Source organism: Belonocnema kinseyi, chromosome 4 (assembly GCF_010883055.1).
Source record: "Belonocnema kinseyi isolate 2016_QV_RU_SX_M_011 chromosome 4, B_treatae_v1, whole genome shotgun sequence".
In the NCBI taxonomy this organism is placed as follows: domain Eukaryota; kingdom Metazoa; phylum Arthropoda; class Insecta; order Hymenoptera; family Cynipidae; genus Belonocnema; species Belonocnema kinseyi.
The window spans coordinates 128068622-128081244 of record NC_046660.1 but is presented as its reverse complement, the minus strand read 5'-3'; the positions used below and the strand labels follow the sequence as shown (position 1 = coordinate 128081244).

The following is a 12623-nucleotide window of genomic DNA, read 5'->3' as shown; positions in this document are numbered from 1 at the left end:
ACGTGATGGGTGATTTTTGATACCGAATTTGAATTCAGCGCCCCAAAATCCATAGGAATACGTGTGTCTTGTTACCAGATCCGCACACTTTTTTTTTGTGTGTGGCTGTGTTATTAATGCTTCTATAAAATAGACTGATGGGGCACAGTAACGGTTCGGGCGTGCCTTGGTGGCGCCTTTTTTAATTATCGCGCTTCGCGCTCGATAATGCATTAACCTAGCTTTGCGCTTTCGGTCTTTGTATATCCGGCAAACGTATGCACAGACCTTTCAAGACTATAGGTCAAATCATCGACAACTGTAATTTGGGGATTGTAAGTTTTCTTTTTTGAAAGCTTTCTCGGCTTGAACGTAATACATTCCCATCACGTATCTGGTGCTTCGCATTTATTATTAAAGCAGACGTATTTTAAGTTCTTGCTTTTATAATGGAAGAAAGTTGATTAATTTTTAGTATTATTTTTTAAAATTTTAATCGAAAATACGCATCTAGCGTAAAGAAGTTTAACATAATTTTTAGATGTAATTTAGGCGACAAATTAGGTTAGCTAAATGTCATTGCAGCTTATATCGTTTTTCCCAAAATTGATTTATCTTTTATTTTTAATACTATTTTTTACCATTATAACAAAATCTACGCGTCCTATAGAAAAACTGTCCATAGAAAATTCGTAGCTCTTTTTGTGTAAATAAAGTTCCTCTACTTATTTTTTTCTTAGCTTGTGCCGTTTTTTCACAAATTAATTTTATTAAATTTTTTACAAACAAAACAAAAACTACGCGTCTTTTAAATAAAAATTTTTCGTGAAAATGCCTTGATAGTTGCATAGTTGAACCGCGTAATGGAATTTTTGATTTTTTATTACTTTTTTGTGCGACCAACTTAGGACCAACTCAGGAGGGACATTCTTACCTGTCGGCATGGAAGCTCACCGGCTCCAAGAAGATATATGCAGAGGTTACATGAACTTTGGGTAGGTATGTAACCGGAATTTGATCACCCTTTTCAGATTTTAAACAACTGTACGTGCTTAAGCACTCCACCCTCGACTCCGCAAGTACTTCAGAAATAAGTCAAACGTCGAACGTTATATAATATTTACTCAATTTAATAGAATTTTTAAGCTTGGATGGAGCCTCCTGTTGTTCTTGGTGTTTCAGAACTCATCTTAAATTGCAGGTCCTCCACCTATCCCTGAGTAAGTGTGTCTTGGGTGTGTGAAGGATTTGACTAGAAACCTTCCTCATACGTGGCGACTCTGGCCTTAAAATACAGCATGTCTAATGATGAGACATCCGAAATAAGACATGATGAATCAAACTCTACGTTGCTGAACACCGATGTCAAAAATGATTGACATCAATGTATCGAAAGAAATAAATGAATGTTTTCCATGTTTATTCCAAAGTATGATATACCACTTATAATAATTAGTAAATAATAATTAATAATTATATTGCACCACAAGTATGGTCAGGCATCATCTTTACCGTACAATGTTTAATATTCCAGGACGGTCTGGCAGGATGGGTGACAGCCACGGTTTTGCATGTTGTCGTCCTGTAAACATTGAATTCCCTGCGTACAGATGTGTGTAACCCTACGAGTGGTGTAAGATATTGTATTCGAAACCGCCATATGTTTTTAGCCTATAGAGCTCCATGAAAAGTGAGCGTCTGAAAGCCCTTCGGCAAAATGATCCCTGAACGTCCTATGAAGTGAATGTTTTTTTTATAATGATGATGATCGCTGAACCAACATTCTTCTGTTTTGCTTTCTCAACCTATCAAATTCCTTGAAGGTCAGTTTATATCTAACATTAGATTTTTGGGGGTACTAAATCTTGCATTGTTTCTTTCACTTCTTCATTAATGTTGTGGGGTGGAATATTTGTTGTTTTCCCATGATTTTTAGTGTTCGAAGATTTACGTTTATAACACGACGCAATTGCTGACGATTGAAGGTTTCACGGATTCTATTGTCGTTGACACAATTGTAGATGAAAATATGCGACTGATATGGCTCCCATATTTTTGAGCTGTGATTGGTAATTTTGTATGGTACAATATTTGAAAGCAGTTCGTTTCGAGGTAGTAAAGCAACGGGCGTCATCTAGAATAGTGGCAGTAGGTCATAGTAGGAAAGAAATTTTGAGGCACAGTGAAACAATCGTGTGAATTTTTTCGCTCATCTTCAAAGAAAATAAGCTGGAAAATTTGACGTGATTATTTTTAATTATTTACAGAAACAATTAAAATCGTATTACAAGATACATCAAACATACTCTCTTAAAATAAACAGGTGAAATTTCACTTATTTCCAGTGAAATCTCACTATTTTGAACAGCCACAAGTACGTCACTGGCAATTAGTGCGATTTCATTGGTTCACTCAGTGAAATTTCTTCGATGGTTTAATCAGTTAGGTGCACAGGTAATTCAGTGTCAGTAGTTATCTGTTCCTATGTACGCGTTGTCGTCTACCAGCTGGTTAGTTTTGACACTTATAATTCATCTTTTTTTTTTAGAGATGAGGTGACTTCATCTCTGATTTAGTGTTAACCTTTGCAAAATTATATTTTAAACCCCGTATTTTACTGTCAGAGTAATAAATTAGGGCTGGATTGCAATATAATAGGATATGGTGTATTTCGCTTAACCGTGGGAAGGCCTGCTATTGCGTTAAAGATAGGTCAAAGTTAAACACACGGGGCTAGGGCCTTCCATCACTTTCAAGCAAAATATATTATAGATATCACCTGCTTAGTGATTGCAGCGAGGCCCTAAATAGTCTTGGCCGTGTGGCGCGCTATATCAGTTTATCGCTGGTTGAATTTATCATTTGGCGTCACTGGTATCTTTAGTAACGCTCTTTTAATTAAGACACTTAATAATTCACCTAGTCAAAGTACTCGCTAAATCTGAATTAGTGAAGTTGCAGTAATCAGCAGTTCAATTTCTCTAATTGTAGAAGCAAGAACTCAGTAACTAAGAATTAGTAAAAAATAACTAATTGAATTGGTTACTTTTGTCTAACCAATTCAATTCGTCAAGCACTAGACGTAGCGTGCCACCGGTTGCCATTTCGGACGGCGGCAAAACTACTAATTCGTTAGTCAAAAATCCATAAATTTTTTAGTAAAAATTTGCTAATTGATTAGTCAAAAATGAGACGCTTTCATAGTGGCGCGCATGTCCGTAACGCAAATGTTTATTTCTAAGATATCTTTTTAAATCATTCTTTAAATTTCACGATGAGATTTATTTTTAATGCGTGACATTTCCCTACTGCTAGAAATCACAGAGTATATGCTAAAGATTCTCAAGGCTCTGAGAAGCTCTGAGAAATTCTCTGCAGGCACTCAAGTAGATATATTTAAAGGTCCAGGTAGATTCTTTAAATGGTCTGAAGGTTTTAAAATGTCCTTTTCTAAATTTAAATGGAAATACGATCATATATAACTAGCAGAGAGGCTAAAATTAAAATAAGAATTCGATCATAAATAACAAGCAGAGAGGCTATCTCAATAGAGTAGCCGACACTCAAGGGTCCTTTGTTAAGCTTTCGGATAACAATTTAGAAATAGATTTTTTGACTTTCAAAGTTAACAGCTTAAAACATAACAATTCGAAATCTACGGGATTCGATGATTTCAGATGTCTGACTTTTTTAATATTTAAAATTGGAATTAATACAACGTTTCTTGTAAATGAAATGACATGCGCTAAAAAAAAGACAATATTTAAAAATTCAACTTAAAAATTTTATATTATTATATAAGTTACAACTATAAATAAGTATAATGAGAACATTCATCAATTAAAAATAAAAAGTGTTAATATTTTGAAGAAAAATTTAAGAAGGGAGAGTCGGGTTAGTGGCGGCCAACTACTAAATAACTCTGACCATCCAGTACGTAACAAATACAAAAGGCCCATTATATGGTTGTCGCGTCACACTTAAAAGGACCTCTAAAAGGACCTTGAAAAGGACCCAAATATCTCTGACTATCCCTGAGACTAAATCATTCAAATTGAACCTGCAGATAGTCTCAAACAGGGCCAGGCTGTTACGTTTGAGAATACTCTGAGATTTCTATCGGTAGGGTTATCGCAGCAAAGAAAAGAACTACTAATTAAATAACAAAAGTACAATTATTTTGTATTGTATTGTTGGAGGGGGGAGCCCGTGAGCCCCCCACCCTCACTCTGGCGCTCAAACTGAAAAGTCTTTTGTGTTACATCAGTGTAAATTGCTCAAAAATAACAAGCGGCCAGCGTGCGATAGTCCCCTCGACAAGTAGGCTCTTCGGACGGAAATCGCTGATTTTTTTTCATGCCTCTCAAAGTCGCTCAGTGACTCCCACGGACATGGAGACACGGACATTCCCTTGACATTGAGCCTCTTCCCTGGGAAGGCACTGACCTCTTTTGAGGGGGGCCTTCGATAGACTATTTTTCGACCGCAAAGCAGAATATGAACTTAAATTAAGACCTAATCTGAATTTAAAAATCAGCCGTAAAGATTGCTTAAATTAAGTCTAAATTAAAACAAAAATTCAGGGCAAGGATACGCTAGAACAAGAAAAAATGTATTAATACGGAAATGTAAAAACAATTTTTTACTTTAAGAGAAATTTACTTCAATATAAATTTATTAATTATAAATTTGAAATCATATTTAAAAAATATGCACTAAAATATAATAATTAAAAACAAAGAAATTGTTTTTATTTTGCCATATTAATAAAAAAAAACTATTTTCGTCCTATTCTTATGTTTCTTCAAAAGGGCAAGTTTAAAGGACAAAAAAATATAAGTACACACTGTATTTATGAGATGAAAATATATTATCTGGCATAATTAACTTCAACTATTGCACGGGTCACAACAATCGATTCTTGTCGCATCACGAAGTTTAAGCAAATTATGCAAATGGCTTTATAACTTAAAAATTGAGAGGACTGAAGAATAGCTTCATTGCAGTCTTTTTTACAGCTCGAAGTATCTTCATCCTAAGACAAGACAATTCAATCTTTCTTTGAAACTAATAGATTAAAATTCAGCCTAATTAGTGGCTTATTTTTGTTTTTGTTCCAGTATAAATTTCAGACATTTTTTACGGTGAATAATAATTTTAAACTTCGGCCTGGTCAGTTTACTCTATTTATCGTTCAGTGAAAGATTGTGATAGCTTTTTGCCGAAAAAAATTGTTTTTCTAGCTAAAAACAGGTTACGCCCCTATTCTGTAATCGCATCAAATGATTAAGTCTTAAAGAAAAATGATCTCCAACATTTTGAAAATGCTCTAACTTTTTGAAGTTTTATTGAAAATGACTGGCTAACGAAACAGGCAGACACCGAACTAAATAGTATGTCGCATTACAAAAGGGATGAAAGACAGCGATTGCAACGAGTGTGAAGTCTGCTATCTGAGCGAAGCGAAGGCTGCATTCACACGCGTTGCGATCGTTGTGTTACATTCCTAGTAATGCATATTATTTTTTATAGCGCCTCTATTGAAACCTCGAGTTTCGATACCTGTAGAGCGCGGTGAAACACGGTGTTTGCAAATTACCTGGCTCTTCTAAGCATTTATCAATATATACACGTATATTAAATTTTCTACGCAGCCTCTTATGAACTATTTCATAGACCGAGTTCTTAGATTTACGATACAAATGTATAGTAAATGTATATTAAAATTGCAAACATTTTTAACAGTGTAGGGATGCAAACGCTATGAAAAACAATTTTTTTCTGACACGAGTGGCTGAAAACTTCGTCATTTCATGGAATCCGTAAAAGTCATTTTTTACTTAAAGTCATTACCTTTTCATTCATAAAAATGTGAGAATATTAAGAAATCAGTCGATTCACTGTATTGGAAAATTTTATTATATTCGATCAAGGGTACAATTTCACATGCAGAATGCTTAATTCTTGGTGATTATAATTTTTAATTAGTACACTTACAATTAAATTCAGTTAATTTAGTAAATGATAGTTGAACTTCTAGTTATATAAAAGATAAATAAAAAAGCTTACATTTTTGCTATTTTTTAATCTCTGACTTGCCTTGTGATGACAGAAATTTGCAAAATTCTTACGACCTTACTCCTAAAAATTATATCTTTGCCAAGTGACTCTTTAACCTAAAACAACTGCGAGACAGTCGCAGAGCTGCCCATTTTGGAAGGACAATTTTTGGACCGTCTACTATTTCCTATAAAAGGGAGAACACTGAAGTAAATTATGTGGTAGTGACAAAATTTTACGCTTTAATGCTAACAAATCTACACCAAATTCCGTTTTTGAACGAATGCACCTCCTGGCATTCCACAATTTTCATTCGAATCATCTTAAATCAACACAAAAATGATGGCTTTAAAGTAGCTTCTTTGTGATGCTATATTGATTTAATGCCACTGAAAGCAGTTGAATGACCGTATCAGTTGAATGTCATGCAATGTATTAAGTGATCGAAAGCATAGAATGGAACCAATACCGTTGATTGCTGTTGAATAACCAAGAAAATCGAATGCCATTGAATTTTTTTTCCGATCGAATATAGCGAATAAATGAAATGCATATAATCCATTTAAATACTCTCCTCTTTACAAGGTTGGTTATTTACTGTTGGAAAATATAATGTCAAATACAAAGTCCTGCAATATTTATAAACAATAAAGAAAAAAATTTTTGTATCAACAAGTATTGTTCATTAAACTTGAAATTATACATTAATTCACTGTAATATTTCAATAAAACTTCGTCGGAAAATAGTATCCTTGCTGAAATACTAAGCTAAAAAGATAACGAACATTTTTTTCCAATTTTCTGTTAATAAGATTATCTACTGTAAATAAATATAACTGTAGGATGGTTTTCCCTATGCACTGAGAAAAAGATACTTCTGATTCAATGAAATATTAGTTTGAAGCATCAAATGAAGCTTTGGCGTTCGGACAAATGCATATATAATCAATTGAAAAGCATACAGTATTGTTTCTTACTTTCTTGATTCAAATAAAATATTATTTAATTATAAAAAAAATTGATTAGACTCAACTGAATATGTTCTGGACCTAATAGTAAACTATTATAAAGTTAACTGCAGTGATATTTGCAGCAAATAATATGTCCTATAAATTGATAACATCATGCTCTCAATTCTAAAGTGCGATGCTATCGTTGCAACAGTAGAAAAGTTTAACTGTATAGTACACTGCCATAATCTATTAGCAGAAATTTCCGACTTAAAGACGAAAGACATTTAATCAAATCATTATAAAAAATTAGCTTTAAATGGATGTATTATTTTCGTCTTAATTTGTTTAAATTTGTGCAACCACTTTCAACCCCTAAAAACTACCCCCTGTGAGAAAACCACCATGGCGGGGCCAGCGAAACGTACCGCTAGTCACGACATTATACAAAATAAACTTTATATGGGTGCATTATTTTCGTCTCAATTCGTCTGAATTTGTGCAACCAACTTCAAGTCCTAAAAAATACCCCTTATAAGTAAAACACCATGGCGGGGCCAGCAAAACGTTTCGCTGGTCCCGACATTATCCAAAATTAACTTTGAATGAACGTATTATTTTCGTTTTAATTTGTTCAAACTTGTACAACCTGCTTCAACCCCTAAAAATTACCCCTGTGAGAAAAACACCATGGCGGGGACAGCGAAACGTTTCGCTGGCACCGACTTTATCCAAAATTAACTTTATATAGGTGAATTATTTTCGTTTTAATTTGTTCAAATTTCTACAACCAATTTCAACCCCTAGAAACTATCCTCTGTGCGGAAAACACCATGGCGGGCACATCGAAACGTTTCTGTAGCCCCGACATTATACAAAATAAACTTTATATTGGTGCATTATTTTCGTCTTAATTTGTTCGAATTTGTGCAACCAACTTCAAGCCCTAAAAAATACTCCTTATAAGGAAAACACCATGGCGGGGCCAGCAAAACGTTTCGTTGGACCCGAGATTATCTAAAATTAACTTTAAATGGATGTATTATTTTTGTCTTAATTGTTCAAATTTGTGCAACAAACTTCTACCCCTAAGAACAACCAGCGAAACGTTTCGCTGGCGCTGACATTATCCAAAATCAACTTTATATGGGTGCATTAGTTTCGTCTTAATTTCTTCGAATTTGTACAAACAACTTCAACCCCTAAAGACTACCCCCTGTGAGAAAAACACCATAGCGGTGCCAGCCAAACATTTCGCTGGCTCCGACATTATCCAAAATCAACTTTATAAGGGTACATTAGTTTCATCTTAATTTGTTCAAATTTGTGCAACAATCTTCAACTCCTAAAAAACAACCCTCTGTGGAGGAAACGTCATATGGGATCCAGCGCAACGTATCGCTAGTCCCGACATTATCCAAAATCAACTTTATATGGGTGAATTATTTTCATCCTAATTTGTTCAAATTTGGGCAACCAACTTCAATCCCTAAAAACTACCCTCTGTATGGAAAACATCATCGCGGGGCCAGAGAAACGTTTCGCTGGCCCCGACATTATTCAAAATCAACTTTATATGGGTGCATTAGTTTCGTTTTAATTTGTTGAAATTCGTGCAACCACTTTCAACCCCTAAAACTACACCCTGTGCGGAAAACACCATGGCGGGGCCAGAGAATGGTTTTACTGGAACCGACATTATCCAAAATTAACTTTAAAGGGATGAATTATTTTCGTCTTAATTTGTTAAATTTTGAGGAACAAACTTCAACCCCTAAAAAACAACTCTCCGTTGAGGAAATGTCATATCGGATCCAGCACAACGTACCGCTAGTCCCGACATTATCCAAAATCAACTTTATATGGGTGCATTATTTTCGTATTAATTTGTTCAAATTTGTGCAATCAACTTCAACCTCTAAAAACTATCCCCTATAAGGAAAATATTATGGCGGGACCAGTGAAACCTTTCGCTGACCCCGACATTATCCAAAATTAACTTTATATGGGTGCATTATTTTCGTTTGAATTTTTTCAAATTCGTGAAACGACTTTGAACCCCTAAAAACTACCCTTTGTCCGGAAAACGCCATGAAGGGGCCAGTAAAACGTTTCACTGAACCCGCCATGGTGTTTTCCTTACAGGGGGTAGTTTTTCGGGGTTGAAGTTGGTTGTACAAATTTGAACAAATTAAGATGAAAATAATGCATCCATATAAAGTTGATTTTGGATAATGTCGGGACTAGCGGTACGTTGCGCTGAATACGATCTGACGTTTCCTCAACAGAGGGTTGTTATTTAAGGGTTGAACTTTGTTGCACAAATTTAAATAAATTAAAAGGAAAATAATATATCCATTTAAAGTTAATTTTGGGTAATGTCGGGTCTAGCGAATCCGCTACAGGGGGTAGTTCTTAGGTGTTGAAGTTGGCTGCACAAATTTGAACAAATTAGGACGAAAATAATGCACCCATATAAAGTTGATTTTGGATAATGTCGTGACTAGCGGTACGTTGCACTGGATCTGATATGACGTTTGCTGAACAGGGGTAGTATCTAGGGGTTAAAGTTGGTAGCACAAATTTGAATAAATTAAGACGAAAGTAATGCACCCATATAAAGTTGATTTTGGATAATGTCGGGGCCAGAGAAACATCTCGCTGGCCCCGCCATGGCGGTTTTCTCCCAGGGGGTAAATTTTAGGGGTTGAAGTTGATTGTACAAATTTGAACGAATTAAGACGAAACTAATGCACCCATATAAAGGTGATTCCGGAAAATGTCGGCACTAGCGGTACGTTGCGCTGGATCCGATATGACGTTTCCTCAACAGAGGAATGTTTTTTAAGGGTTGAACTTTGTTGCCCAAATTTGAACAAATTAAGACGAAAATAATACATCCATTTGAAGTTAATTTTGGATAATGTCGGGTCCAGCGAAACGTTTCTCTGGACCCGCCAGTGTTTTTCTGAGAAATAAGGTACTTCCGGTGATGCACAAATTCTAATTTTGGTTGTACAAGTTTGAACAAATTCTGGACTAAATATTTGGCCAGAAAAAAAGTTAATTTTGCGTGGGTGATGGGGCCAGCGGAATGGTCCTGTATAAAACGACGTTTTGTACACAATTGAAACCGAAAATATCTTTTTTTAATTAATTAGACACTTGTCCTGACTTCTTTGTAAGTGGGCCCATGTTTAGAAATTATGAGTGTATGCAAATCACAGTCTCCGAGGCTGCCAAATGTCTACCGTGTCACGCCCTGCTCTTTTCAGCCTGCGTCACTGGTCCAGTGGTAAAGGGCCTATCTAACGAGCAGGCTGTCGCTAGTTAAAATCTATTATTTGACAAATTTTTAAATATTTTTTTCTATTTTTGGCATTGTAAATATTTTAAATAATACTTTTTAATGCCCCCGGCGATCAAAGAAATGTTGTATCAATGTTTAAACAAAATTGCTCATTCAGAAATACATTCTTTTTAATTATTGTTACTTAACATTTTTTTTAAATATTGTATACAGTTTTGAACATTAAAGAAATTTTTCTGATAAAGTTATTTCTTTATTCTATTAAAAAAAGTATCTAATATTCAACAAAACAATTTTTTTGATTCTTTGAATTCTGGAATTTTCTGGTTCGGCCATTTTATAAGTCGGTAATTTTCTGGCGGAAATTTTTTTCTTATTGAATTTTCAAATAGGGTCATATTATAAACTGTACTGAATTTTATTATCAAATAATTTTTCAACGCGAGATTTTCATATTTCGACAATTTCATAATTTTTTTTTTGGAGATTCGAAAATATATTAATTTAACCCCTTTGTATACGCTCATGAATCATCAAAAATATTTTATAGATTGGAGAGGTTTAATACTTTTGGTTCAATTTTACTGTGCCTTACAGGCAGTTACGCAATTTTTTAAAACATTACCATTCCTGTTTCATACAACAAGATTTTTCTTCACATTGAAATCTTTTACCTTAAAAAGAAATACATATCTTGATATGATAATAGACTATACAGATAATGCGAAATTTATTTTTCTTTGTTTCTATCACAGATGCTGCTTCATATATGCGGAATTTAAAAGCACCGTTACTTTTGATTCAAGAGTACTTTTTTCTCAGTGTGCTATTATATAAATTATCTGATATCTCATTGCCTGCAGGGCATAACGTGATGCTAAAATGCCTAACAAGAATCCGTTCCAAACTAAATATTTGTACACTTTAGAAACTTCTCTGATTCTCCGATCAGAAAATTTTTTTTTGGAATAATCATACTAATTGAATAAGTTTTTAATACCTACTTTTGGAGGAACTCAGTTGGAATACGGTTGCGCAAAATCATTTAAAGTTAAGGTGGAGTCTGCACATCTGGCCTGAAGGTTGCTTAGAGGAGCCGCGTCGCGCGCCGTTAAACTCTCACTCTCACTCTCTATCCACACTCCCACTTTCTTCGACTACCTTCGTTTCGTAAGAACACGAAATCATACGAGTGCCTACTCAACACCTGGTATATATGAGAATGCAAGTCCTTCTGAATTTGATAAGGATGCTGCCACTTATGTTGAATCTCATACAGTATTAGTCTTTGAATCCAGTATCCATATGTGTGTCCTTCAAGTTATCACTACATACTCATGGTAAATAGAGACATCTACAAATATGCAGTTCTGTATTTTCTTTTTACATTTTTGCCAAACGAGAAAACAAGACAAAATGTATTTATTGATTCAAAATTGCTTAAAATAAGTTTAAAAATCTTCGAGAAGAAAGGTTGGATACTAATAAATATAACTAATCAAATAGATGCATTGAATTAATTTTTCCAATTAGAGCAATCTCTACAATAATAAAATTGTCTTTCAACTTTATACTACACTCTTTTTGTACACAACTGCATTTATGATATCTTTTCAATTTGTTTTCCCTAGGTATAAATAATTTTACAAAGTGGTATATATTTGATAGTCAGTCTGTGTTGGAAATGAAGGAATATAGTAAACCCAACTCTTGCAACCATGCAATAATGAACCCACTGTCGGGAGACTTTAAAGCAAGGATCAATCGCGACGAAAAATACCTTCTTCAGCGATAATGTAACAATAAAAAAATGAGTAATCCGATGCTGACAGAGAAGAACGTCGTGCCACCGTAATGTCTCGAAGACCGAGAATGACTGCGAATGATTCGAAAGCGCAAGTTGGCTAACAGTGCAGCACGCCTAACGAGTTGTCAGTGAAAGTTAGATATTCGTGGACTTGAGGTAGGTATACCTATGTGTGCGTCCGATCGCGAATATGAATGGTGAATGTCTACCTTAGCGAGTGAACGCCGTTAATTAGGTCTTGATTCACCATCATTGCTCGACTATCATTTTACAAGCAAGTCCTTCTAAAAAATCATTTTACAGCTGGGTCCGCCTGAGAAGATCTGATATGATTTTGTCACCTATTTATATAATGAAAAGCTGACATGAAAGTTGTTATACATTGTTATCATGTTTCTCACATTTGAAATTCTCGTCGTATATTAGCAATTCTCCAAAAATTTTAAACGGTCTTCGAAGAGATTTTGAAAAGAAAGAGAATTATAACACAATGACACATATGAACTTTTATACATTG

General features: G+C 34.6%; 1 protein-coding gene across 3 annotated transcripts in view; it reads right to left on the bottom strand.

Annotated features, from left to right (window-relative positions):
* The window catches only part of LOC117171950, a 278456-nt gene extending 266257 nt beyond the window's left edge, over positions 1–12199 (bottom strand). Inside the window, exons 1-2 of one of the 3 annotated variants that reach the window (XM_033359634.1) lie at positions 12080–12199; positions 11304–11626 (exon numbers count right to left, since the gene is read on the bottom strand). The gene's annotated coding sequence lies outside the window, so the exon portion shown is untranslated. Of the gene's footprint in view, positions 1–11299 lie in introns of all 3 variants that reach the window. The other 2 variants (XM_033359633.1, XM_033359631.1) reach the window with 2 other exon arrangements.
* Between the last annotated feature and the right edge of the window lie 424 nt (positions 12200–12623).